Source organism: Chelonoidis abingdonii, chromosome 3 (genome assembly GCF_003597395.2).
Source record: "Chelonoidis abingdonii isolate Lonesome George chromosome 3, CheloAbing_2.0, whole genome shotgun sequence".
NCBI classification, from domain to species: domain Eukaryota; kingdom Metazoa; phylum Chordata; order Testudines; family Testudinidae; genus Chelonoidis; species Chelonoidis abingdonii.
In genome coordinates this window covers 4,960,254-4,965,693 of record NC_133771.1, presented here as the reverse complement: position 1 = coordinate 4,965,693, position 5,440 = coordinate 4,960,254, and the positions used below count along the sequence as shown (strand labels likewise).

Below are 5,440 nucleotides of genomic sequence, written 5' to 3'. Positions count from 1 at the left end.
GGTCCGGGGGGGCAGTTAGGGGCAGGGGTCCCGGGAGGGGGTGATCGGGGGACAGGGAGCAGGGGGCAGTTAGATGGGTTGGGGTTTCTGGGGGGGGCAGTCGGAGGGAGTGGATGGTGGCAGAGTGGGATTTCCCTCCCCCTGGCGTGTCCTGTTTTTAAAATATGCTCTCGCCACCATTCACAGCACTCACAGCACATGCTGCCACATGAGCTCCCCCGCCTTCCTTTCCAGTTGGTAGTGGCCAAGGGAATGCTGGGAAGTGTAGTTCTTTCCCTGCTCCAGGGCTGGCTCTATAGGCAGGGAGCTAACCAAGGAACTACAGCTCCCAGAGACCCCTGTTGGGTCTCAGCTTCCCTGCCGCCCCTGCAAATGGGCTGCCCCGAGCAGGTGCTTGCTTTGCTGGTGCCTAGAGCCGCCCTGGGGGGCGGGGGTGGAGCCAGCTGAGGGGGCTACTGAATCTCAGGGGGTGGATGGGGGGTGGGGAGGAAAGAGGGTCATCTGCCCCCCCCCGCAATGACAATGGTACAGTAGCTGGAGGGCTGCAGGGGGGCCCTTAGACCAATGGTCCCCAAACTTTTTATCTCATGCCTCCCTTCCCCCGTCTCTCTCCTCCCTGCCCCCAGAGCCAGAAGCAGGGCCACAGCGGTGGGGATGGGGTAAGGAGGCCACAGCTGGAGAGGGAGGTGGAACAGGACCCTTGGCCAGGCACAGATCCCTGGGCGCACAGTGGGCAGCTGGGACCCCACGTGTGGGGCCAGGAACGAAGCTGGGGGGACGCTCCCTCCAGGTTCCCTGTGCCCCCAGCTGTGCCCCCCGAATGTTACTCTGCACCCCCCTAGGGGGTATGCCCCACAGATTGAAGACCTCTGCCTTAGCGGGAGGGAGGGGTTTCTCCCCTCTTCTCCTCCCGCTGCCAGGCACAAGGCAGCTCCCACTCTGCTCTGAGAGGAAACAGGGACACGTTCCTTCCCGGCAGGGCGGAGGTATTCGCCTCACTGCTCAGAAACACCGAGAGGCGCCGGGGGAAACGTCTGTGCAGCGTCACGGAAACATTCACGCTTCTGTGAGGTGGGGCTGGGGTCTGCGATTCCCTGTAACCCCCACGTCTGCAGTGGGGCTGTGAAGCCAGCCTGCCACTCAGTCATTTTCCTATTGCGGGGAGGGGAAATACACTGGCAAGGTGTGTCACATCCACACACACACGCTGGTCGGCTCACTGGGGGTTACCAGTCTACTATGGTTACCAGGCAATGGAGTTACTCCTTTAGCTTGGGTGCTAGAGAGCTGTGCTGTAGGTTCGGGGTTCAAACCCAGCTGAGGGCTCCCACTAGGGCTACTCCACGTGGCTGGAGCCAGGGCGGCTATTCCTGACTCTTCCTGCGAAGGATGAGAGGGAGGGTGAGTCAGCATTTCAGGCACTAGCTGGAGACCTGGGTTCCGTTCCCCACTCCGCTGCAGACACCCTGTATCGGTGGTTTTCAAACTGTGGTACTGGGTCGCGGAACGAAAGGCGCTGGGTCACAGCAGCTCTGGCCAGCACCTCCTACCGGGCTGTTAAATGTCCCGTCAGTGGTGCAGCCCGGCTAAGGGAAGCTAGTCCCTATCTGTTCTGACACTGCGCTGCACCCCGGAAGTGGCCAGCAGCAGGTCCAGCTCCTAGGCGGGGGTGGGGGGGCACTGCGCACTGCCCCTGCCCCAAGCACTGGCTCTGCACTCCCATTAGCCAGTTTTCAGCCAATGGGAGCTAGGGAAGGGCGGTGCCTGCGTGCGAGAGCTGCACGGAGCCGCTTGCACACCTCCGCCTAGGAGCCGAACATACTGCTTGCCACTTCTGGGGCGCAGCGCAGTCCGTGGTGCCAGGACAGGCAGGCGACTTGCCTTAGCACCCCTGCTGCCCCACTGATTGGGAGCCGCTTGAGGTAAGCCCGAGTCCCAACTCTGTGAGCCAATCCCCTCCCCCAGCCCTGAGCCCCCCCAACCCAGAGCCCCCTCCTGCACCCTCAGCCCAGAGCCCTGACCCTGTCCCATACCCCAATCCCCTGCCCCAGCCTTGAGCCCCCCTAAACCCAGAGCCCCCTCCTGCACCTCAAACCCCTCATCCCTGGCCCTACCCTGATGCCCTCACCTGTGCACCCCAACCCTCTGCCTCAGCCTTGAGCCTGTCCCACACCCCAACCCCTCATCCCCAGCTGCGTTGAGTCATGGCCATTGACAATTTTCTTCCACTGGGTCGCCAGATAAAACTACTGCCCTGTATGACCTTGGGCAAGTCACTTAGTCCCTCTGTGCCTCAGTTTCCCCTCTGCCCATTGGGGAACAGCCTTCCCCCCTGGCAGGAGGATAAAGAGGAAGGCGATTGGATACTCAGGGGACGAGAGACCACAGCTAGGACGAGCCCCTGGCTATTTTGCTGAGGTTTTCGCCCTGTTGTGCATTGCCACGATACGTTCGCATTGTAGCGCTTGGCCACAAGAGGGCGCACAAACCCCCAACTTCAGCCTTGGCAACTCCTCCAAGAGCTACAAAAGTCCCCTGCAAGTTCAGTTCACAGCAGCCCAGCCCTGCAGCTGCCTCCGGCTCCGCGGAGCATCCTTCGGTGCCCTCTCCCCCCAGGCCTGGTGGCTGCACACACGAGCCTGGAAAACCCGCTCGGCTGTTGCACTGGCTGGTCCTAGAGAAGGGCTGGGGTCTCTCTCCTAACTTCTCACCCACTGGGAAGGAGCCAGGAGGATTTGGGGAAATCTCTGCATCCCCCCAGCACAACCTTGCAAGAGGCTGACCAGCCCCAGCCGACTATGGAGGAAGCTGCAGATGCTGCCTAGTTCTTTTCTTCCCTTCCTGAGTTTCTGGAGCTCTCTGTAAAGCACAAAGTTCTGTTCTCCTCCCTGGGCGATGCTGCCTCCTAGGAACTAACTGGAAAACGCCTCGTCCTTCTAGCTGCAAGATTTCAGCCTGCAGGTGAGTCACTGTGTGCAGCTTTACGTTTCAGACACAGCTTAAGCAACTTCTCCAGGGTGGCGCGATTTCCCACGGCAGTGGGTGGGCTGGTGCACTCAGGGGGTCCCAGAGTGAGGATGAGGGTGTCGGGCATGTGTTTCAAAGCCCAGCCTGGCTCTCGAGAGGCCACTCGCTCTACTCTGGGCTTCAGGCCCTGTTCAGGAAGGCTCGGGAAAAGGTTCTGTACTGGGGTCGCTCGCTGATTCCCTCTTCGCAGCGTCTTTCCCACCCAGGGCTGGGTTGCTGGACCGTTGGATAGCAGAGGACACGGTGATTTTTGGCTGCTCCTGATAATACACTTTAAAGGTCAAGAGGGACTTGAAGGAGCCCAGAATGTTTGTACCCGGGCAGCTGGTTAACGGAGCTGCTTGAGAAGGGATGCACCATCGAAAGAGTTGCCTGGGAAGGAACGTTATCTCCTGATGAGTATAGGGGGCTGGGAGCCAGGACTCTTGGGTTCAATCTCTGGTTGTACGGCGTAGTGGTTAGAGCAGGGCTGGGAGCCAGGACTCTTGAGTTCAATCTCTGGTTGTACGGCGTAGTGGTTAGAGCAGGGCTGGGAGCCAGGACTCTTGGGTTCAATCTCTGGTTGTACGGTGTAGTGGTTAGAGCAGGGGTGGGAGCCAGGACTCTTGAGTTCAATCTCTGGTTGTACGGCGTAGTGGTTAGAGCAGGGCTGGGAGCCAGGACTCTTGGGTTCAATCTCTGGTTGTACGGCGTAGTGGTTAGAGCAGGGCTGGGAGCCAGGACTCTTGAGTTCAATCTCTGGTTGTACGGCGTAGTGGTTAGAGCAGGGCTGGGAGCCAGGACTCTTGGGTTCAATCTCTGGTTGTACGGTGTAGTGGTTAGAGCAGGGGGCTGGGAGGCAGACTCTTGGGTTCTCTCTCTGGTTGTACGGTGTAGTGGTTAGAGCAGGGCTGGGAGCCAGGAATCTTGGGTTCTCTCTCTGGTTGTACGGTGTAGTGGTTAGAGCAGGGCTGGGAGCCAGGAATCTTGGGTTCTCTCTCTGGTTGTACGGTGTAGTGGTTAGAGCAGGGCTGGGAGCCAGGAATCTTGGGTTCTCTCTCTGGTTGTACGGTGTAGTGGTTAGAGCAGGGGGCTGGTAGCCAGGACTCTTGGGCTCTCTGTCTGGTTGTATGGTGTAGTGGTTAGAGCAGGGGGCTGGGAGCCAGACTCTTGGGTTCAATCTCTGGTTGTATGGTGTAGTGGTTAGAGCAGGGGGCTGGGAGCCAGGACTCTTGGGCTCTCTCTCTGGTTGTACGGTGTAGTGGTTAGAACAGCGGTTTCAGGGATCCAGGAGGCTGCTACTTTTGTGATTCTGAGCAAGGTACTTAGGCTACCATTTTCCAAAGTGGCTATCAGTTTTGGGTGCTCAAATGTTGGATCCCCAACCCGGGTCCAACCATGGCTCTCACTGTACCTGACCGTGCCCCTCTGTAAAACCGGCGCAGTGACACCTCCTTTGCCCGGTTAGTGCCTCAGTGCTGACAAGGAGCTGCTCACATGCACTGAGTCACTAGCCGCCAGCCTCACCCCCAGCCCTGTGCAGGGGGCCCATGGGGCAGGGAGAGCCCTGCACCCCTTAGAGAGAGCAAAGGGTGGGATGGAAGGTTTCCGTCGAGGGCTGTGTATGTTCAGCAGCCCCCCCTCGCCCCCACACAGCTGGAGCAGCGGTGCCCCGATGGAAATGCCCAGGGTTTCTGCGCCATGTGCCAGGCATGGCTGGTTCTGACGAGACAGCCCGGCTGGATCTGTATTAGAGAGACTAAAGAACCCGCCACTTGCTCTGAGCGAATCCGCACTGTGGTGTGAATGCTCTGCGAGCGTTCGGTGCAGGGCTGGGCATGTGAGAGCCGAGTGGAGCCATTTCCAACAGGGCAGCCCTGGGGGTCCCCCAGCAGATGGAGCCAGAGCCGTTTGCCCGGGGGTCTCGCGAACTAAACCCAGAGGCGTTAGCAGGCAGCAGCTGATGGTGGCTGGAGCCAGAAGGGGCAGGGAGGGGGCGTGGCAGAGCGAGCAGGCCCTTCTCCACCACAGCCAGCGCCTGAGGGGAACACGTGAGATGAGTTTGGGGGTGCTCGGCACATTCCACCTGGCAGGCTCAGCTCTGACAGAAGCAGCCCCATATTAACCCAGGGCCACCCAGAGGATTCAGGGGGCCTGGGGACAAGCAGTTTCAGGGGCCCCTTCCACAAAAAAAAGTTGCAATACTATAGAATACTCTATTCTTGTGGGGGCCCTTGTGGAGCCCAGGGCAAATTGCCCCACTTGCTCCCCCCGCCCCCCGGGCAGCCCTGGGAAAAATAAACATTTAAAAACCTTCCACATCTCGGCACAAACCCGGTTTTGAGAAAACTTCTTTTCAAGTCACCTTCACAAGGTATCACTGGTTCTCAGCATCAGCTAGTGCTAAAAGGCACTAAAGCTCATTAAAAGGGTT

At 59.2% G+C, this 5,440-nt stretch overlaps 1 protein-coding gene across 2 annotated transcripts in view; it reads left to right on the top strand.

Moving 5' to 3' along the window:
• Nucleotides 1–2,185: 2,185 nt before the first annotated feature.
• The window catches only part of SCARA5 (scavenger receptor class A member 5), a 155,144-nt gene continuing 151,889 nt past the window's right edge, over nt 2,186–5,440 (top strand). For both annotated transcript variants that reach the window (XM_032801714.2, XM_032801713.2), the window contains exon 1: nt 2,186–2,961. The gene's annotated coding sequence lies outside the window, so the exon portion shown is untranslated. The remainder of the gene's footprint in view (nt 2,962–5,440) is intronic.